Here is a 23,743-nt window from a genome sequence, read left to right on the forward strand (position 1 = left end):
TTGGAAATGTTAAAAAGTAAATTATACCTAACTGAGGAAAGAATTATCAGATTGGCAGTTTGACCTGATATATTTTCAAGAATACAGAGAAAGAAGGGCAATGAAAATATTAAAAGAGAAGTCAAAGGATAGAAAATATTAAAATAGAAGGTCAGATATGTGATATTGAACCCTGGAAAGACAGAGAGTATGGAGCAGAAAGAATAACAGATTCTGTGTGATAAATTTTCTGAGCTAATGGAATACATGAATCCATCAATACAGCAAGCCCAATATACAGTGTCAAAAACAAAACACAGCCCTTTAGTCAAACTTTGTAAGTCCAAAGAACTCTTAAAAGAAGCTGGAGAAGAAAGATCACTTACAAACTGGCATAAAATAGACTGACTACTCAGCAGTAAAAATGGAACCTAGAAGATGGTAGAATATTATTCTTCAAGAACTAAGCACAAATAGCTACCATCTTGTTATTATAAATCAACAAATGATCTTTCCAGAATAAGGGCTAATAAAATATCTTTTCAGACAAATGAAAATAGAATGTTACTCCCAGTAGATGTTTGCTAATGTTCTTTCTTAAAGGTTTTCATTAAACACTCTAAAGGTGATTTCTCTGATCCCAGAAGGAAAGAAAGGAGCACACAGAAATCTAACACATGTGTAAAGCTTAAACATATTATATTTGTGTGTGTATTTAGTTAATTTGTGGCATTTAAAGGCCAAAATAAACAACACAGGCAATAACATATGAGGGGAGTGATGAAAGTTATCTTAAATGCTTTTGTAAGAGGTCAGATAAGATGGTTAAATTTTCAGTTGTAATAACTAAAAGAATAGAAATCGTATTATCTCCCATAGCCAAATAGACGGAGAGTAATGAACTAGGAATACAAGCAATACAATACCAATTTTATAAAAACCCAATGTGGAGGCTTCTTAAAACACTAAAATAGATCTACTATGTGGCCCCACCATCCCACTTTTAAAAATTTATCTGAAGGAAGTTAAATCAGCATATGAGATACCTACACTCCCCTGATCATTGCAGCAGTATTCCCAGAAGCTAAGATATATAGTCAACATTTATTCATACCATTGTTGAATGAAGGGATAAAGAAAATGTGGCACATATATACAATGGAATATTACTCAGTGCCCCCCACCCCAACATGTGCAATAAATTGGATGGACTGAAGATCATTATGTTACATGAAATAAGCCTGACGCAGAACAACAAATAAATCCTGTATGTTCTCATAGAGGAAGTTAAAAAGAAGTTGATTTGAATTTCAAGTTGTGATTACTGAGAGGCAGGGAATGGTAGGGAAAGGTGGGACTGGGAGGTTGGTAGGGTACCAGAACACAGTGTCCTTCAACACGTAGGGGAAACTATAGTTGATCATGATGTATCATATACTATATAAAGAACTGGAAGAGAAGAGCTGGGAGGCTCCAAACTTAAAGAACATATAAGGAAATGGAAATGCTAATTGCCCTGTTTGGACAATTTGTACTGTCCAGATGTTGAAATAATGCACCCTAGCCCATTAAAATACACACGTGTTCCATATTAATCAAAAATTTAAAAATAAAATACTAAGAGCCAGAAGAAATGAAAATGACAGCAGAAAATAAATATTTGCAATTGGAGGACATCAAGTTGAGTGAAACAAGCTGGACACAGAAGGACAAAGTGTTGCGTGTTCTCTCTTACATGTGGGAGCTAAAATTCAAAAAACAAAGCAAAGAGGCCAGTGCTGCTGCAATGCTGGCATCCCATATGAGCCTTGGTTCTAATCCCAGGCTTCTCCACTTCCAATCTCACTCTCTGCTGTGGTCTGGGAAAGCAATAGAAGATGGCCCAAGTCCTTAGGCTCCTGCACCCACTTGAGAGACCAGGAAGAAGCTCCTGGCTCTTGGCTTTGGATTGGCCCAGCTCTGGCCATTGTAGCCACTTGGGGAGTGAAGCAGTGGATGGAAGACTTTCTCTGCCTCTGCCTCTCTGTAAATCTGCCTTTCTCAAATAAATAAATCTTTAAAAATAAAGCAAAACAAAAACAAAAAAAGAAATGCCTGTGTGTATCACATTGCAGCTACAGTGTTTTGTCAAACTTTGCTTTAAATCTTTGTTAAGCAAATTGTTAAGAGTGATATACTACTTTTGGCCGGTGCCACAGCTCACTTGGCTAATCCTCTGCCCAGGAGTGCCGTGGAGGATGGCCCAAGTGAATGGCCCTGCACCTGCATGGGAGACCAGGAGGAAGCACCTGGGTCCTGGCTTCAGATCAGCACAGCGCACCAGCCATAGCGGACATTTGGGGGGTGAACCAACGGAAAAGGAAGACCTTTCTCTCTGTCTCTCTCTCTCACTGTCTAACTCTGCCTGTCAAAAAAAAAAAAATAATAATATAGCTGGAATGCTCTTACCACGTTTTTTTGAAAGTCAGAGTTACACAGAGAGAGGAGAGGCAGAGAGAGAGAGGTCTTCCATCCACTGGCTCATTCCCCAATTGGCTGCAACCGCTGGAGCTGCACCGATCTGAAGCCAGGAGCCAGGAGCTTCTTCTGGATCTCCCATGAGGGTACAGGGGCCCAAGGACTTGGGCCATCCTCCACTGCTTTCCCAGGCCATAGCAGAGAGCTGGCTGGGACCAGAACCGGCGCCCATATGGGATACCAGCGCTTCAGGCCAGGGCGTTAACCCGCTGCGCCACAGCACCAGCCCCACCACTTTGTTTTTAATCTTTTATTGAAATTTAGAGACTGGCTGTGAAATATTTCATGGGGCTGGTATTGTGGTGTAGCAGGTAAAGCTGTGCCTGCAATGCCAGCGTCCCTTTTACCTGCCAGTCTGAGTCCCAGCTGCTCCACTTCCCATCCAGCTTCCTAAAATTGGCTTGGGAAAAGCAGCAGAAGACTGCCCAAGTGCTTGGGCCCCGTCACCCACATGGGAGGCTGGGATGAAGCTCCTGGCTCCTGCCCAGTACTGGCTGCTGAGGTCATTTGAGGAATAAAACATCAGATGGGAGATCTCTTTCTTTCTCTCCCTCTCTCTGTAACTCTGCCTTTCAAATAAATAAATAAATCTTTTTTTTTTTTTAAAAAGGGTTCTTACATTTAGGTTTACCTTTTTTCATTTTTATTTATTTATTTATTTTTGAGATAACATTTTTAACTCACATTATAGTCAAAGGCTTAATGCACCACTAAATAAAGAGTTCAACAACAACAAAAAAAGCAAAATGAACAGGAATACTGGCAAGGACCATAAACAATAATGAAATGAAAAAATGTTAATATCACTCATATATAGTAAATCTTAAAATAGTCACAGATCCTTAAAGTAGTATATCACTCTTTTTTTTTTTTTTTTTTTTTGACTGGCAGAGTTAGACAGTGAGAGAGAGAGAGAGACAGAGAGACAGAGACAGAGAAAGGTCTTCCTTCCATTGGTTCACCCCCCAAATGGCCACTTCAGCCAGCGCACTGCGGCCGGCGCACTGTGCCTAGCCGAAGCCAGGAGCCAGGTGCTTCCTTCTGGTCTCCCATGCGGGTGCAGGGCCCAAGCACTTGGGCCATCCTCCACTGTCTTCCCGGGCCACAGCAGAGAGCTGGACTGGAAGAGGAGCAACTGGGACAGGATCCGGCGCCCCAACTGGGACTAGAACCTGGGGTGCCGGTGCTGCAGGCGGAGGATTAGCCAAGTGAGCCGCGGCGCTGGCCCCAGATATATTATTAATCCAATGAACATAAATGAGCTAAATTCACTATTGAGTCAGATTTTAAATTTGAAATTTTTTAAAAAAACTTAATTCTCATTATAAGAGACATACCCAAAATAATAAAACATGAAAAGTTGAAAGTAAAGGTATAAAATATGACATGTTACGCAAATATGAATCTAAAGGAAAAAGGGGGTAGTTATTAGTATCAAACAAGAAAGACTTTAAGATAGAAAACACTATTATAACTAGAGGTAATGGTTTGTGTAACCAGGAAGGTATAAACAATTTCTGGTATCTACTACTTAGATACCAGAGGAGGATCTGCTGTTGCAACTGTATCTGAGTGCTGAATCAAGTCTTTGCTGCTCTGCTTCTGATCCAGTTTCCTGCTAATGTGCCTGGGAAGGCAGCAGAACTTAGCTCAAGAAGTAAGCCCTTGCCACCAATGTGGAAGACTTGAAAAAATTCCAGCCTCCTATCTTCTGCCTGAAGTAGCCCTAGTCATTGTGGCCATTTGGGGAGTGAACCAGCAGATGGAAGATATATTTATCTTTTTGTCTCTCCCTTCTTCTGTCACTCTGCCTTTCAAACAAATCTTAAAAAAAAAAAAAAATCATGGAGAAATTGACAAATCTACCATCACATGGAGGGTTGCAGTAAATGTCTCAATTATTAATCAATTACATAAGCGAAAAGTTAGTAAATTTCAAAAGGATTTGAATAATGTGGATTTAATTAAATTGATATGTATTAAATATTGGAATCAACAATTAGAAAATACCAGTTTTCTCCAGGGTAGATGGTATATCTTAAAGATTTGACTAAGCATTACTATATAGAGTGAGTCTCAACAAATTTCAATGACTCAGTATCATAGCACATTTTATTACCAGTTTCCAGTTAAAAGTATATTGCAGAAATAATAAATAAGCCTCATGTTCTTGGGAATTTTAAAAACATTCTTCTAATTATTATGGGGTAAGAGAAATTATCGTTTGGGGGAAGTTAAAAAAAGAGCTGCTTAGTAATGGAAATACATTTCAGAGTACAACAGAAGAGCAATTGAATAAAAAGCTTGTATTAAAAGAAGAAAGACTGAAATGCTGTGACATAAGCAACCAGCCTGAGAAGTAAGAATGTGAGGAACAGATTAAATCCTAAGAAAGGAGAAAGAAGAAAATGAAGAACAGGACTTGATCAGCTGAAAAAGCAGATTCAGTAGAATTAAAGCAAACACAAGTTAGATCTTTGAAAAAGACTTATAAAATTGACAAACTCATTAGATGAATTCACAAATAATGTTAGTAACAGTGGTGAAACATAATTATAGGTACAGGAAGCTTTTAACAGATAAAATTATTTGGAGTATTTTTTCTGAGATCAATAAAGTAGGAAATTTGAATACATTTCTAGAAAAAAAGTACTAAAAAGCCTACAGGATGCATTGGTTCTTTAAATTGATAGAAGTTTGTTTTATTTACATGTGTGCTTTATGTGCTTATATATGAAATATGTTAAAATGTAAAAAGATTCAGTTGAACAAAGACCAGCTTTCCTTAAAAAAAAAAATTGGATGGGCCGGCGCCATGGCTCAATAGGCTAATCCTCTGCCTTGCGGCACCGGCACACCGGGTTCTAGTCCCGGTTGGAGCATCAGATTCTGTCCTGGTTGCCCCTCTTCCAGGCCAGCTCTCTGCTGTGGCCAGGGAGTGCAGTGGAGGATGGCCCAAGTGCTTGGGCCCTGCACCCCATGGGAGACCAGGAGAAGCACCTGGCTCCTGCCTTCGGATCAGTGCGGTGCGCTGGCTTACAGCGGCCATTGGAGGGTGAACCAACGGCAAAGGAAGACCTTTCTCTCTCTCTCTCTCTCTCACTGTCTACTCTGCCTGTCAAAAAAAAAAAAAAAAAAATTGGATGAACCTGTAGATGTTCAGATATGTGAATGGGATTAATACAAATATAATAATTTAGTGAATAAAATAGTTACTAAGATAATCAGACCTGATTCTTGATTAATAATATAAATTGAAGGAGTTTTTTTTAATAGTTGGGTATACTATTTATTTTAGTGATATAGCGTATCAAAGTCTTTAATATAATGACTGGTACTTAGAAAAAATTTTAGTAATCAGTGGTTTTATTCTTCTTGCCAAAAGATCAATAGGAATGAATCTGTCTGCCTTTTAAAAACATGTATTCCCAAAATGATTGTTTTGTATTACAAAAAATGCTTAACATGGCTGTAGTTAGTACGCTGTGTGTAGTAGTATTCAATTTCTTTTGTGCAGACTAAACACTTCAGTTAGTGTTGAACAAAGAAAATTATATGCTCTTGTTATGTGTGCTTTAATTTAGATGCTTAATGGCTTTTAATGTTACAAAATAAGTTTATTATTATATTATGATCTCATTTGTATTATATTGTCTTGCTGTTCCATATTTGTGGTGATATGGTCATGGTTTACGAAAACAATAATCCCTAAGAAATAGGTCATTAACAGTAGTTAACGATTACTTGTGATCTATGGTAATGACTGATTTCTTTGGGATTATTGCAGTTATAAACCATAATTACAGATTATTATAGCAATAATTATTTTGTTAAGGAAAAAATGTTCTGTGCCTGAACAGCTGCTAAAACCAGTGCCCTGAATGTTTCAGAATAAATAGAAAAATGGAAGATTGTAATGGAAGCTTAGTCTTATTTATAAAATGTGATTTTACAAAAATATAGATATGAAACATATATCAGATTTTTTTCTAAATGCAATTTAGATTTATAGATTTGCATGGTTCTTTAGACTTTGTGGTATTAATTCTGTTACCAAAGTAACGTTCTTGTGTATATTTAAGGTATACAAAATAATGTTTTCATATACATAGCAAAATGAATACTGCAGTCAGGCAAAGTATCCTATCTCCTGGCATAGTTACCTGTGTGTGTAAATGTGTTTGTGTGTCTGTCTTTCTCTGTGTATGCTGAGAGCACCTAAAGTATACACTCCTTGTAAATTTTCAGTGTATACAACAATGGTTTTAACTGTAGTCCTTATGTTTTACATTAAATTTCTAGACTTAACCATACCATATAACTGCAAATTTGTATGCTTTGACCTTCTCTCCATTGTCTTCTCCCTGCCCCCAGCAACTACTATTCTGCTTTCTGTTTCTGTGTATTAACCTTTTTAAAAAATTCACATATGATACTGCATTATTTTTGTGTTTGGCTTATTTCCCAGAGTAACTTCTTTTTTAAAAAAGATTTATTTATTTATTCATACATTCATTTAAAAGGCAGAGTGACAGAAAGAGAGAGAAAGAGAGCCAGGATCTGGGTCTCCCATGTAGGTGGCAGAAGCCCAAGTACTTCAGCATTCTTCCACTGCCTTCCCGGGCACATTAGCAGGGATCTGGATTGGAAGTAGAGCAACCAGGACTTGAACTTGTATGGGATGCGGGTGTCACAGGCTACAGCTTAGTACTTAAGTTTATAAGGGTTAAGAAATATCTCCTTTTCTGTTTCTTTCATGTAGAAATTGTTGCTGTCTAGAACTAGGAGAGATTGAATATGCACTCAGTTATTTTGTTAGTAGGCTTCTATTCAGAATTTTCTATAATTTCAGAAAAAATGCTCACAATTTAATATCTACTATCTTTCTCTAATTTTTATGTCAAAGCCTTAATTTCAAGGTCACATGATAAAATAAATAATAAAAATTTTAATTTGAGGAAATTCATGGCTTAGATTGAATAATTTAGTCTTTTTATTAGGTGATGTTGTACAGTATGCCCTTTTCTCTGTGTATGGAGTATTTTTCTGCCTTCACACCTGCCTACATGTTTTTTCTTTCTTTCTTTCTTTCTTTCTTTTTTTTTAACTTTTGTTTAATGAATATAAATTTCCAAAGTACAGCTTATGGATTACAATGGCTTTTCCCCCCTTTAACTTTCCTCCCACCCGCAACCTTCTCCCGCTCCCTCCCCTCTTCCATTCACATCAAGATTCATTTTCAATTCTCTTTATATACAGAAGATCAATTTAGTATATATTAAGTAAAGATTTCAACAGTTTGCACCCACACAGAAACACAAAGTGTAAAATACTGTTTCAGTACTAGTTATACCGTTAAATCACAATGTACAGCACATTAAGGACAGAGATCCTACATGAGGAGTAAGTGCTCAGTGACTCCTGTTGTTGACTTAACAATTTGACACTCTTGTTTATGGCATCAGTAATCTCCCTATGCTCCAGTCATGAGTTGCCAAGGCTATGGAAGCCTTTTGAGTTTGCCGACTCTGATCCTATTTAGACAAGGTCATAGTCAAAGTGGAAGTTCTCTCCTCCCTTCAGAGAAAGGTACCTCCTTCTTTGATGGCCCATTCTTTCTACTGGGATCTCGCTCGTGGAGATCTTTCATTTAGGGTTTTTTTTTTTTTTGCCAGAGTGTCTTGGCTTTCCATGCCTGAAATACTCTCATGGGCTTTTCAGCTGGATCTGAATGCCATAAGGGCTGATTCTGAGGCCAGAGTGCTGTTTAGGACATCTGCCATTCTATGGGTCTGCTGTGTATCCTGCTTCCCATATTGGATCGTTCTCTCCCTTTTTTTTAATCTATTGGTTAGTATTTTCAGACACTAGTCTTGTTTATGTGATCCCTTTGACTTTTAGTCCTATCATTATGATCAATTGTGAACAGAAATTGATCACTGGGACTAGTGAGATGGCATTGGTACATGCCACCTTGATGGGATTGAATTGGAATCCCCTGGCACGTTTCTAACTCCACCATTTGACACAAGTCCGATTGAGCATGTCCCAAATTGTACATCTCTTCCCTCTCTTATTCCCACTCTTATATTTAACAGGGATCACTTTTCAGTTAAGTTTCAACACTTAAGAATAACTGTGTATTAATTACAGAGTTCAACCAATAGTATTAAGTAGAACAAAAAAGTACTAAAAGGGATAAAGTATTAAGTTGTTCATCAACAGTCAGGGCAAGGGCTGATCAAGTCACCGTTTCTCATAGTGTCCATTTCACTCCAACAGGTTTCCTTTTTGGTGCTTGGTTAGTTGTTACCAATCAGGGAGAACATATGATATCTGTCCCTTTGTGACTGGCTTATTTCACTCAGCATGATATTTTCCAGATTCCTCCATTTTGTTGCAAATGACTGGATTTCATTGTTGTTGTTGTTGTTGTTTTTTTACTGCTGTATAGTATTCTATAGAGTACATATCCCATACTTTCTTTATCCAGTCTACTGTTGATGGGCATTTAGGTTGATTCCAGGTCTTAGCTATTGTGAATTGAGCTGCAATAAACATTAAGGTGCAGACCACTTTTTTGTTTGCCAATTTAATTTCCTTTGGGTAAATTCCAAGGAGTGGGATGGCTGGGTTGTATGGTAGGGTTATATTCAGGTTTCTGAGGAATCTCCAGACTGACTTCCATAGTGGCTTCACCAGTTTGCATTCCCACCAACAGTGGGTTAGTGTCCCTTTTTCCCCACATCCTCGCCAGCATCTGTTGTTGGTAGATTTCTGTATGTGAGCCATTCTAACCATTCTGCCTTCCCACCTGCCTTACATGTTAACACATATTTAGTTGTATGCCTGCCACAGAACATGACACCTAGGAGGCCTTCAGCACATGTTATTCTGAATGTCTTTTACTTAGAATTTTTCCTTTGGTTTGGAGAGTTTCTTGCTTGTTTGTTTTAAGCATAATATTATAAAAGAATATACGACTAATGGTAACTATCTTTCGTTGTCACAGGCTTTTTTGGTAGAGAGGAAAGAACTTGAATAATTCTTAAATATTGTGTGACTTCATTTTCTTGAGCAGCTTTAAAGTAAAACGTATAAATGTTACATATTGATGTATCTTATGTATTTTTGTACATATGATATACAACCACCATTACAAATGGGACTACTATTTGATGGTAATTACAGCCAACATTTACTAAGCACTTACAGCACTTCTTCTTAGTCATTATTATGAGTACATTACATATATTGTATCTTTTAGTGCTTGTCACACACTATGATGAAGTTATTATCACTCATGTATTTCAAAATAAGGAAATTAAAGCCAAGAGGTTAAGTAACTGGTATAATAAGTATTAAAGGCAGGATTTGAACCTGGACTGTGTTCTTGGCAGCTAAATTAAAAGAGAGACACAAAAACAGAGACCTCGTGTCTGTTGGTTCACCCCCTACATGCCTACAACAGCTCAGGGCTAGGCCAGGTCAAAACCAAGAGCCAAAAGCCAGGATCCAGGAACTCAGCCCAAGTATCCCATGTAGGTGGCAGTGATCCAGCTATTTGAGCCATCACCTGCTGCATCCCAGGTTGCACATTAGCAGGAAGCTGGAATGGGGAGCAAAGCTGGGATTTGAACTCAGGCACTCCAACATAGGATGACAGACATTCCAAGAAGCATCTTAATCGCAGTGCCAAAGCCCACCTTGCTCTGTTGTTCAAAATACATACACATGTTCTAAAAAGCTACTAAAACTTATGTTCGTGGTAAAATCTCTTTCCAAGTAGGTTTGTTTTAACAGGAGCTGGTAGATAAAGGTTTCTTTGTTTATGTTAATGTTAAGCCTTCAAAGTAAGTTTGCATCTTTTAAATTCAACTAGTCTACCAGTATTCCTTTCTTGTGTCAGTTATACTTGGTTTCGCAGTAGATGCTTTAGGGGTCAAAAGTGATATAAAGCTTCCCCCTAGAAATGATTCAAAGGTATATGCAGTCTCTTCTGTCATCAGGGCTTGGGTGATGGCTAGAGAGCAGTTCAGTATTAGGAACAAAGTGTGTCAAATGCTTATGAAATTTATAAGTGGGGTTATAAAATATCAGAGATCTTCATAAAGGTGATAGAAAAATGTATATTATGAAAAAGCTACATGGCTTTAGATTTTTTCTGCACCAGAATAAATTTATCTTTCAATTTATTTTTTTTTTAAGTTTCCTTGTACTGTTGGCTCATCAATGTCTGTTGAGCTAATTGAGAACTGTGTTATTTGAGAATTCTTTTTCCATTATGTAAATAATACTTCAAAAGGAGTTGCAACGTAATGGTTGAAGAATTGAGTCTTAAACATCCATTGGCCAGATTTGAATCATAGCTCTGTACTTTTTAATAAATATTTCTGACATTAAATGGATATAGATATAGATAGTACTCATAGGTACAATGTTTAAACAGTGCCTGGTACATAGTAACTGCAGTGTGTTTGCTGTTACTTTTAATAATAACAAAGCTTACTTTAAACAAAACCAGTGTCTAAAAATAAAAAAAAGTTATCCATCAGATAGAAGAGGTATTTACATTTAAGTATTATTTTTTATTTTGAGAAATAATTTATAATAGAGTGTTTTGTAAACAAATGGGTAAAATTTTACACTATATTCACCAAAAATTATGCTTGCAGTATTTCAGATTCACATCTATTACACTAAGCATGCAACTGGTCCTATGCATAATTAGAGTATATTAAATAAGGACCTCTGAGAACCTGAGAAATACAGCCAAGTCTAGTTATTTGATAGTTAGGTTCTATAAAGTCATTGTGAACACTGAATTAGTAAATACTGAGCTGTAGCTCCACCATGTCTCTTTTCACAACATTTTCATCAACTAATCAACCTCATTTTATAACTTTCTGTTTAAAAAACACCTGATTTAATATGCATTGCTTATTGAATTACTTTGAACTCACCCAGTTCCAACAGCTCTACAACTCATGCCTGAACAAAACTCATCTAACACATATGTTTTCTTTATGAAGCACATAACAGGCTTTTAAAATTTAGGAACACTGTACAGCTTTTAGCATTATTCATAACCAAGAAGAAGCACAAAAATACTAAACCTTGTGGTGATAAATAGACCATAAAAAGAGTACTTTTTTTTTTTTTTAAACTTTTATTTAATGTATATAATTTTCCAAAGTACGACTTATGGATTACAATGGCTTCCCCCCCATACCGTCCCTCCCACCCACAACCCTCCCCTTTCCCACTCCCTCTCCCCTTCCATTCACATCAAGATTCATTTTCGATTATCTTAATATACAGAAGATCAGCTTAGTATACATTAAATATGGATTTCAACAGTTTGCTCCCACACAGAAACATAAAGTGAAAAATAATAGATGATTTTTTTTTAAATGATGATGAAATCAGATCAGACCTATTGTCATGTTTAATCCCAGTGAGAGTCAAGTTGGGAATTGATAATTTCTTTTTTTCTTTTCCTTTTTTTTTTTTTTACAGAAGATCAGTTTAGTATGCATTAAGTAAAGATTTCAACAGTTTGCACCCCCATAGAAACACAAAGTGAAATATATTGTTTGAGTACTCGTTATAGCATTAAATCTCAATGCACAGCACATTAAGGATAGAGATCCTACATGAGGAGTAAGTGCACAGTGACTCCTGTTGTTGACTTTACCAATTGACACTCCTGTCTATGGCATCAGTAATCTCCCTATGCTCCAGTCATGAGTTTCCAAGGCTATGGAAGCCCTCTGAGTTCTCCGACTCTTATCTTGTTTAGACAAGACAAGGTCATAGTCAAAGTGGAGGTTCTCTCCTCCCTTCAGAGAAAGGTACCTCCTTCTTTGATGACCTGTTCTTTCCACTGGGATCTCACTCGCAGAGATCTTTTGCCAGAGTGTCTTGGCTTTCCATGCCTGAAACACTCTCATGAGCTTTTCAGCCAGCTCTGAATGCCTTTAGGGCTGATTCTGAGGCCAGAGTGCTATTTAGGACATCTGCCATTCTATGAGTCTGCTGAGTATCTCACTTCCCATGTTGGATCACTCTCCCCTTTATTTACTCCATCAGTTAGCATTAGGAGGTACTAGACTTGTCTATGTGCTCCCTTAGACTCCCAGTCCCTTCACCATGACCAACTGTGAACTGAAACTGATCACCTGGAACAGTGAGATGGCATTGGTACATGCCACTTCGATGGGATTGAATTGGAATCCCCTGGTATGCTTCCAACTCCACCACTTGGGGCAAGTCAGCCTGAGCATGTCCCAAATTATACATCTCTTCCCTCTCCCATTCCCACCACCATGTTCAACAGAGATCACATTTCAGTTAATTTTCAACACTTAAGAATAACTGTGCATCAATTACAGATCTAAACCAGTCATATTAAGTAGAACAGATAAAAAAACTACTAAGAGGGATAATGTATTAAGTTGTTCATTAACATTCAGGGCCATGCTGATCAAGCCACCATTTCCCATAGTGTCCACCTCACTCCAACAGGTTTCCCTCTTGGTGTTCAGTCAGTCGTCACCGATCAGGGAGAACATATGGTATTTGTCCCTTTGGGACTGGCTTACTTCACTCAGCATGATGTGTTCCAGATTCCTCCATTTTGTTGCAAATGACTGGATTTCGTTGTTTCTTACTGCGGTATAGTATTCTAAAGAGTACATATCCCATAATTTCTTTATCCAGTCTATCGTTGATGGGCATTTAGGTTGGTTCCAGGTCTTAGCTATTGTGAATTGAGCTGCAATAAACATTAGGGTGCAGACCTCTTTTTTGTTTGCCAATTTAAATTCCTTTGGGTAAATTCCAAGGAGTGGGATGGCTGGGTCGAACGGTAGGGTTATCTTCAGGTTTCTGAGGAATCTCCAGACTGACTTCCATAGTGGCTTGACCAGTTTGCATTCCCACCAACAGTGGGTTAGTGTCCCTTTTTCCCCACATCCTCGCCAGCATCTGTTGTTGGTAGATTTCTGCATGTGAGCCATTCTAACCGGGGTGAGGTGAAACCTCATTGTGGTTTTGATTTGCATTTCCCTGATTGCCAATGACCTTGAACATTTTTTCATGTGCCTGTTGGCCATTTGGATTTCCTCTTTTGAAAAATGTCTATTGAGGTCCTTGGCCCATCTCTTAAGTGGGTTGTTGGTTTTGTTTTTGTGGAGTTTCTTGATCTCTTTGTAGATTCTGGTTATTAACCCTTTATCTGTTGCATAGTTTGCAAATATTTTTTCCCATTCTGTCGGTTGTCTCTTCACTCTCCTGACTGTTTCTTTTGCAGTACAGAAACTTCTCAATTTGATGCAATCCCAATAGTTGATTTTGGCTTTGACTGCCTGTGCCTCCCGGGTCTTTTCCAGAAATTCTTTGCCTGTGCCAATATCTTGAAGGGTTTCTCCAATGTTCTCTAGTAACTTGATGGTGTCAGGTCGTAGATTTAGGTCTTTAATCCATGTTGAGTGGATTTTTGTGTAAGGTGTAAGGTAGGGGTCTTGCTTCATGATTCTGCACGTGGAAATCCAATTTTCCCAGCACCATTTATTGAATAGACTGTCCTTGCTCCAGGAATTAGTTTTAAATCCTTGATCAAATATAAGTTGGCTGTAGATGTTTGGGTTGATTTCTGGTGTTTCAATTCTGTTCCATTGGTCTATCCATCTGTTTCTGTACCAGTACCATGCTGTTTTAATTACAACTGCCCTGTAGTATGTCCTGAAATCTGGTATTGTGATGCCTCCGGCTTTGTTTTTGTTGTACAAGATTGCTTTAGCTATTCGAGGTCTCTTGTGCCTCCATATAAATTTCAGCACCATTTTTTCCAGATCTGAGAAGAAGGTCTTCGGTATCTTGATTGGTATTGCATTGAATCTGTAAATTGCTTTTGGGAGAATGGACATTTTGATGATATTGATTCTTCCAATCCATGAGCATGGAAGATTTTTCCATTTCTTGGTATCCTCTTCTATTTCTTTCTTTAAGGTTTTGTAATTTTTATCGTAGAGATCTTTAACGTCTTTGGTTAAGTTTATTCCAAGGTATTTGATTGTTTTTGTAGCTATTGTGAATGGGATTGATCTTAGAAGTTCTTCCTCAGCCATGGCATTGTCTGTGTATACAAAGGCTGTTGATTTTTGTGCATTGATTTTATACCCTGCTACTTTGCCAAACTCTTCTATGAGTTCCAATAGTCTCTTAGTGGAGTTCTTTGGGTCCCCTAAATACAGAATCATGTCATCTGCAAAGAGGGATAGTTTGAGTTCTTCCTTCCCAATTTGTATCCCTTTAATTTCTTTTTCTTGCCTAATAGCTCTGGCTAGAACCTCCAGAACTATATTGAATAGCAGTGGTGAGAGTGGGCATCCCTGTCTAGTTCCAGATCTCAGTGGAAATGCTTCCAACTTTTCCCCATTCAATAGGATGTTGGCTGTGGGTTTTTCATAGATTGCTTTGATTGTATTGAGGAATGTTCCTTCCAAACCCAGTTTGCTTAGAGTTTTCATCATGAACGGGTGTTGTATTTTATCAAATGCTTTCTCGGCATCTATTGAGATAATCATATGGTTTTTCTTCTGCAGTCTGTTAATGTGGTGTATCACATTGATTGTCTTGCGCACATTAAACCATCCCTGCATACCAGGGATAAATCCCACTTGGTCTGGGTGGATGATCTTTCTGATGTGTTGTTGCATTCTATTGGCGAGAATTTTATTGAGGATTTTTGCATCTATGTTCATCAGGGATATTGGTCTGTAATTCTCTTTCAGTGCTGCATCTTTTTCCGGCTTAGGAATTAAGGTGATGCTGGCTTCATAGAAAGAATTTGGGAGGACTCCCTCTTCTTCGATTGTTCTGAATAGTTTGAGAAGAATTGGAGTTAGTTCTTCTTTAAACGTCTGGTAGAATTCAGCAGTGAATCCATCTGGTCCTGGGCTTTTCTTTGTTGGGAGGGCCTTTATTACTGTTTCAATTTCTGTCTCAGTTATGGGTCTGTTTAGGTTTTCGATGTCTTCCTGGTTCAATTTAGGCAGGTTGCATGTGTCCAGGAATCTATCCATTTCTGATAGGTTTCCCTGTTTGCTGGCATACAAGTCCTTGTAGTAATTTCTGATGATTCTTTTTATTTCTGTGGTGTCTGTTGTTACATTTCCTTTTTCATCTCTGATTTTATTGATTTGGGTCTTTTCTCTTCTTTTTTTAGTTAGTTGGGCCAATGGGGTGTCAATTTTGTTTATTTTTTCAAAAAACCAGCTCTTCGTTTGGCTGATTTTTTGTAATGTTTTTCTTGATTCAATCCTGTTGATTTCTTCTCTGATTTTAATTATTTCTCTTCTCCTACTAGATTTGGGTCTGATTTGCTGTAGGTTTTCTAGATCCTTGAGGTGAATTGAAAGCTCATCTATTTGGTGTCTTTCCAATTTCTTGATGTAGGCACCTATTGATATAAATTTTCCTCTTAACACTGCTTTTGCTGTGTCCCATAAGTTTTGGTATGTTGTGCTGTTATCCTCATTTACTTCCAGAAAGTTTTTGATTTCTCGTTTAATTTCTTCTATGACCCATTGTTCATTCAGGAGCATGTTGTTCAATCTCCATGTGTTTGCGTGTGCTCTAGGGATTCCTGAGTTACTAATTTCCAACTTCATTCCTTTATGGTCTGAGAAGCTGCATGGTATGATTCTAATTCTTTTGAATTTTCTGAGACTTGCTTTATGGCCTAGTATGTGGTCAATCCTAGAGAAGCTTCCATGTACTGCTGAGAAGAATGTAAAATCTGTAGCTGTAGGATTGAAAGTTCTGTATATATCTGTTAGATCCATTTGGGCTATAGTGTCGTTTAAATCTACTGTATCCTTGTTGATCTTCTGTCCGGATGATCTGTCTATTTCTGAGAGTGGAGTATTGAAGTCCCCCAGTACTACTGTATTGGGGTCTAAGTCTCCCTTTAAGTCCGTTAATAAATCTTTTAGATAAACTGGTGCCCTGTAGTTAGGTGCATATACATTGATAATTGTTATATCTTCCTGTTGAATTGATCCCTTAATCATGATATAGTGTCCCTCTTTGTCTCTCTTAACAGTTTTTGTGGTAAAGTTTATGTTGTCCGATATTAAGATGGCGACGCCCGCTCTTTTTTCATTTCTGTTGGCATGGTATATCTTTTTCCAGCCAAAAAGAGTACTTTTTATAATCTGAAGCTGAGACAAGAAGGCAAGTGTGTCACTTTGTTTGACCTGAACATGGAATATGTGCACTGGACAACTCAGAAGCTTCAGTGCAAGTATTGATTTGGGGTTATAATAAATTTTACCAAATAGTGAATTTGCAAATTATGGAATCTGTGAATAATGGAAATCAATTGTATCCTCATCTTGTATTGATTATGATTGGAGAAGTTGCTCTTTTTTTTACTCCAAACAATAGAGATATAATTATCATTAATATGCTAATAATATGGCTAATCCTCCACCTGCAGCGCCGGCATCCCATATGGGCACCAGGTTCTAGTCCCAGTTGCTTCTCTTCCAGTCCAGCTCTCTGCTGTGGCCCAGGAGGGCAGTGGAGGATGGCCCAAGGGCTTGGGCCCTGCACCCGCATGGGAGACCAGGAGGAAGCACCTGACTCCTGGCTTCAGATCGGCGCAGCGCACCGGCCGTAGTGGCCATTTGGGGGGGTGAACCAACAGAAGGAAGACCTTTCTCTCTGTCTCTCTCTCTCACTGCCTATAACTCTACCTGTCCAAAAAAAAAAAACTTATGAAAAAATTTAAAATAAATTGCTTTTTAATGAGTTTACTAAGTTGATATGGTTAACTTTTTTTCTGTTTCATGCTGTGCTTTCTGTGTAATGATTTCTTAATTTAATAACTCTTGTCTACTGATAACCTACTGTGTTCCAGGCACTGTTTTAGGCTCTGGAGATGCAATAATGAGCAGACAAAAATACCTGCTCTGAAGCCACTTATGGTCTATTGGAAGAGACAGATATCAATGCAAGATAAATATGTAAATATATACTATGTTAAAAAGTGATGTGCTAAATAAAAGAATGAAGCAAAAAAGAGGATACGAAATGCTAGGGAATTTTATTATGGTTATCTGTTTCCAAAACTTAGTGACTTATCCAGTAACAATTTCTCATGTTCTGGGAAATGGGAAGCTGGATGGGTTCTCCTTTGACATTTTTTAGTGCAGTAATCAGATGACATTTGAGGCTAAAGTCACCTGAATGCTTCTCTGTTCTCCAGGGCTAATGTCTGGGCCGGGAAGCTTGGAGCATGGCCTCTAACAGAGCATTTCTTTTCTGTACATGGCGAGTTCAGGCCTCCTAACATTATGGTGGGCTCAGGTTTTGAGGTCTTCTTACCTCGTTGCTGGTTTTCCCAGAGTGAACATTCCTTGACAGACTAGGGGAACCTGCCAGTTTGTGTAAAAGGTAGACCTGGTCCTGGAATGTTGTGATGTCTGGCATATTCTTTTTGTCAGGACAGTTATAGTACAGCCCAGATTTATAAAGTATTAGAAAAATAGACTCCACATCTTGCAAACAGTGAGGAAAGGATTAGATGGATACTTGAGGATATGCTACTATTTGAGCTATTGAAAATTGATGGGGGGACCGGTGCTGTGGCATAGTAGATTAAGCCTCCTCCTGCGGTGCTGGCATCCCATTTGGTGCTAGTTCATGTCCCAGCTGTTCCTCTTCTGATCCAGCCTCCTGCTGTGGCCTGGGAAAGCAGTAGGCGGTGGCCCAAATGCTTGGGTCTCTGTACCTGCATGGGAGACCAGGGAGAAGCTCCTGGCTCCTGGCTTTGGATCAGCTCAGTTCCAGCCTTTGTGGCCATTTGGACAGTGAACCAGCAGATGGAAGATCTTTTTCTGTCTGTAACTCTACCTCTCAAATAAATAAAATAAAAATCTTATTAAAAGAAAAAAAAATTTATAGGATGTTTAGATAAGACCTGCCTGAAAAGGTGAATTCAAGTAAGACTAGTCAACATGGTTGTACCTTTCTCGAGTTATATTAAACTTTGGGAATATAGGCAAAAAGTTGGTGGGATTTGGTTCTAAACAATAAGGTTTTGTAAATTATGTCAGCAAGGGAAGAGTTAAATATATATGTAGAGCAGAGATTGGTTTGAAAGTAGGCAAGCAGGGTGCCAGATACTAAACAATTATTAGTGAAAAAGAGACTGGCAAACTTGTAGGATACAGGATCAGTTAATAAAATCCAATAGTATGTTTATATATTAGCAAAGAACAATTGAAAATGAAGGGAGGCCAGCGCCGTGGCTCACTTGGCTAATCCTCCGCCTGCAGCACCGGCACCCCAGGTTCTAGTCCCATTTGGGGCACCGGATCCTGTCCCAGTTGCTCCTCTTCCAGTCCAGCTCTCTGCTGTGGCCCAGGAGTGCAGTGGAGGATGGCCCAGGTCCTTGGGCCCTGCACCCGCATGAGAGACCAGGAGGAAGCACCTGGCTCCTGGCTTCGGATCAGCATGATGCGCCAGCCGCAGCACGCCGGCCACAGCGGCCATTGGAGGGTGAACCAACAGCAAAAAAGGAAGACCTTTCTCTCTGTCTCTCTCTCTCTCACTGTCCACTCTGCCTGTCAAAAAAAAAAAAAAAAAAAAAAAAAGAAGGGAAAAAAATGAGTCCACTTACAAAAACATCAAAAATAGGTATAAATTTAATTTAAAAAAGAATTGTAAGCCTTAAACAATGACACTGTAAAACAGTGTTGAAAGAAATTAAAGATTAAATAAGTTGAAGTCTTGTGGTCATGGATTAAAAGACTTAATATTACTAAAATGACAATACTCTTCAAATTGATCTGCAGGTTGAGTGCAATCCATGTCAAAATCCTAGCTGCCTTCTTTGCAGGAGATCAACAAGCCGATCCTAAAATTCCTGTGGAAATTGACAAGATCCAGAATAGCCAAAATAATCTTGTGAAGAGTGAAGTTGGAAAACTCACATTTCATGATTTCAAAATTTGCCCCAAAGCAACAGTGATCAAAGACAGCGTAGTGCCAGCATTCGGGTAGGCTTATAAATTAATGAGATAGAATTGAGAGTCCAGATATAAACCCTGTAGTTTATATTCAGTTGATTTTCTAAAATGGTGCCATGATAATTCAGTGGCAAAAGGAAAATATTTTCAACAAATGGTTCTGGGACAATTGGATACCCACATTTGAAAAAATGAAATTGGATTCCTGTTTCCCATCATAAATAAATATTAAGTAAATACCAGAAAAGATGCTCAATATTGTTAATCATTAAAGAAAGGTGTGTCAGATTACCATGAGATACCACTTCACACCCATTAGGATGGGTGCGATTGAAGATATTGACAAGGATTTGGAGAAACCAGACCTTCAAATAATTGCTGGTGGAAATGTAAAATTGTGCAGTTCCTTCTAAAAACATTTTGACAGTCCCTCAGATGTTCAAATGGGACCAGCATTATGGTCTAATAGTGTCGCTCCCCCTCTTCGTGGAGGAACGACACTAAACCCTGCCTAGGTTTCCTATCCGAGTCACGGCACCATTATGTCGCTCCCCGTCTTCGTGGGGGAACGACACAGGACCCTGCGCTGTTCTTTTGTCTGCTCGGCCCTCCCCGGGTTTGCTGCTGGTTCTTCCCGGGTTAGCTGCCGTCCCTTCCACCTCCGTGGAAGGGCGGTTCCCCCTGGCCACTTTCCCCACTTCCGCGGGGGAGCGGCACACCGCCGGCCGGCTCTCTCGGGGGCTGCACAGGTGTTCCTTCAGATGTTCCTCTTAGATGTTCCTGGTGCATGTTGTCTCTCTCCTCCTTTATAGTCCTCTTCCGCCAATCCCAACTCGGCTGCCCACACGCCGAGTACACTGCTCTCCTCCAATCAGGAGCAGGTCCTACAGTTTATTGGTTGAACTGGAGGCAGCTGTGTAGAAGCTGTTTCTCCTCTCCCAGTGCCATATTGTGGGAGAGCAGATGCATAGAATAAGTCTTAATTCCAGTAACTTAGTCTAGTCCGAGTTGCTCCCCACATAATAGGTTAAGCCACCACCTGAGATGGGCACCAGAGCCCTGCTGCTCCACTTCTGATCCAGCTTATAAAAAAATCAAAGACAGCATAGTGCTAGCATTCAGGTAGGATTATAGATTAATGAAATAGAATTGAGAATCTGGTTATAAACCCTGTAGTTTATAGTCAGTTGATTTTCTAAAATGGTGCCATAATAATTCAGTGGCAAAAGTAAAATATTTTCTTTTTTAATATTTTATTTATTTATTTGAAAGTTAGAGTTACAGGCAGTGAGAAAGAGAGAGAGAAAGGTCTTCCATCTGCTGGTTCATTCCCCAAATGGCCGCAACCGCGGGAGCTGCACCAATCCAAAGCCAGGAGCTTCTTTCAGTCTCCCACACAGGTGCAGGGGCCCAAGGACCTGGTCCATCTTCTCTTGCTTTCCCAGGCCATAGCAGAGAGCTGGATTGGAAGAGGAGCAGCCAAGACTAGAACCGGTACCCATATGGGATGCTGGTGCCGCAGGTGGAGGATTAACCTACTGTGCCACAGCGCCGGCTCCAAAATAAAAATATTTTCGACAAATGGTTCTGGGACAATTGGATTCCCGCATTTGAAAAAATGAAGTTGGATTCCTGAGATGGGCACCAGAGCCCTGCTGCTCCACTTCTGATCCAGCTTCCTTCTAATGTGCTTGGGAATGCAGTGGAAGATGGACCAAATCCTTGGACATCCACAACCTAGGTGGGAGACCCGCAATCTGCTCCCGGCTGCTGGCTTCAGACTAGCCCAGCTCTGGCTGTTGTGGCCATTTAGGGAGTAAGCCAGCAGATGGAAGATCGATCATTCTCTCTCTCTCTCTCTCTCTCTCTCTCTCTCTCTCTCCCCCAAAAACTCTGCCTTTCAAATTAATAAATAAGTCAAAAGTTTTCAAAGTGCAGGTGCCATTTGACTTACCAGTTCTACTCCTAGGTATGCCTAAGATAAACAAAACTGTATATCCACATAAAAACATGTAAATTGATTTTCATAGCAGCATTATGATTACCAAAATAGTGGAAACAATCTAAACATCCATCAACTTAATAGAAAAATAAAATGTAGTAAGAAAACCCTAAAAAGTGGAATATCATTCAGCTGTTAAAAATAAATGAACTGATACATGCTACATCATAGGTGAACCTTGAACACATGCAAAATTTAAGAAGATAGTCAAAATGACCACATGCTTTAGGATTCCATTCGTATGAAATATCCATAATATGAAAAATCTAAAAAGAAATCATGTAACTTAGTAATTGCTTAGAGCTAGGGTGAGATGCAGAATAACTTCTGATAAATATGATTTATTTTGGGAAGTATGGAAATATTTTAAAATTAGATTGTGATAATAGTCCTGTGAATTCATTAATATACATTGAATTATTTACTGTGAGTTGTATGATATGTGAATTATATTTCAGTGAGCTGTTAAAAAGTTTCAGTAGAGGCCGGCGCCATGGCTCACTAGGCTAATCCTCCGCCTGCGGCACCGGCACCCCGGGTTCTAGTCCCGGTCAGGGCGCCAGATTCTGTCCCGATTGCTCCTCTTCCTCTCTGCTGTGGCCCAGGAAGGCAATGGAGGATGACCCAAGTGCTTGGGCCCTGCACCCGCATGAGAGACCAGGAGAAGCACCTGGCTCCTGGCTTCGGATCAGCGCAGTATGCCAGCTGCAGCACGACGGCCACAGTGGCCATTGGAGGGTGAACCAACAGAAAAGGAAGACCTTTCTCTCTGTCTCTCTCTCTCACTGTCCACTCTGACTGTCAAAAAAAAAAAAAAGTTTCAGTAGAACAAAGGATTTATAGCCATCTTTGTAGATAGTAAAATCGGTAGTGATTACCATAGAAATCATGTAAGAAATTACCGTAGAAATACTGTTGGAAAGAATACAGGAACCAATACTCTTTAAAAAATAAGGGGAAATAACTGGAAAAAAAAAAAAAACCAGGTAATTGCAACACGAAGGAGTATTTGGTAGCGTAGTTTGAGTACATAAAATGTAAAGGTAAGTGTTTTAATGATGAAGAGAGGGAGAATGTTCTGCATGTGGAAATGAGGAATATGAAGAACGTTTGCTGAATGTTCAACACCCCAAGATAATGAAGGTATGAAAGAGACAGCAACTATTGAAAGGACTTAATGAGGAAGCAAGGTCATCAGGGGAGAGCTTATGGTATTAAAGGCTTTCTATTGACCATAAAACACTTTGGAAGTACCTAAGGCAACTTTCTGAATTCTATCAGTTTCCTACATGGGCTGTTTGTTTTAGTACCTTTTCTTTTCTTTTTTACTGATTATACATTTCATGAAACTTGAGTATGTTTTATGATGGATTACTTGATGAAACTTGTAGTTCTTATTCTGCTTAGTCTGTTTCATAGCTCCAATGTACAAGGATGGTGAATTCTAATTAGTTTATTGTTGTTTTGTGGTAGAACAGCTATGTGCATACTTGACAGGTTATATTTCTAACTTCTAAGAAGTTTGTCCCCTTAATAGACTGTTTTTGCTCCAAAAATTATTGTTGAACTGTGTAGTATAATAATCACTGCTGGTGTCCATTGGAATATAGGAAGACTATGTTCTTTTTTAAAAATACATTTGCTTCTCCTTCCCAATTATTCAAACAAGCCCAGGTAGCCTTTTTCTGTTTAATTCAACATTTTAAAAACAAAAACAAAACTAAGTTCTCTGGAAAAGATTTCTCATTAAAAAAAATAATTGCAGTATCATAAGATAGCATGTTGTCTTTTGCCCTAGAATAGCACAGAATTTCTTTTTAGCAAGATATACTATGTTAATTGATCATAAAGATCTCAGAAAATTTTTGGAGAATGTGATACTTAGATTGATGAATCCAAAGATGAAGTTCTGAGGGAATAAATCCATTATTAGCTGTTATCTTCAAAGCAAGTACAATGTTCAAAATGATCAGACCAATCCTATCATGACAATGACCATTCAGAAAATGATACTGGTCATTGCATCATAATAGTATTTTCTGACTGAATAACATTTAATATTTTGTTGTCATTTTCGATCATAAGTCTTAATGGTAAAAGTTAATCTCTCCATTTTACAAATGAAATCCCTAAGATGCAAAGAGGTAAGTAACTTACACAAGAACATATATCAAATTCATAGAACTGGGATTCAAATATAGTT

The 23,743-nt window shown here is 38.7% G+C and overlaps 1 protein-coding gene across 21 annotated transcripts in view; it reads left to right on the plus strand.

Annotated features, from left to right (window-relative positions):
* The window catches only part of RANBP17 (RAN binding protein 17), a 370,153-nt gene that overhangs the window by 60,235 nt on the left and 286,175 nt on the right, over positions 1 to 23,743 (plus strand). The window lies entirely within an intron of this gene.

This window comes from Oryctolagus cuniculus, chromosome 6, assembly GCF_051225735.1.
Source record: "Oryctolagus cuniculus isolate XC-2025 breed Fujian yellow rabbit chromosome 6, ASM5122573v1, whole genome shotgun sequence".
NCBI lineage: Eukaryota > Metazoa > Chordata > Mammalia > Lagomorpha > Leporidae > Oryctolagus > Oryctolagus cuniculus.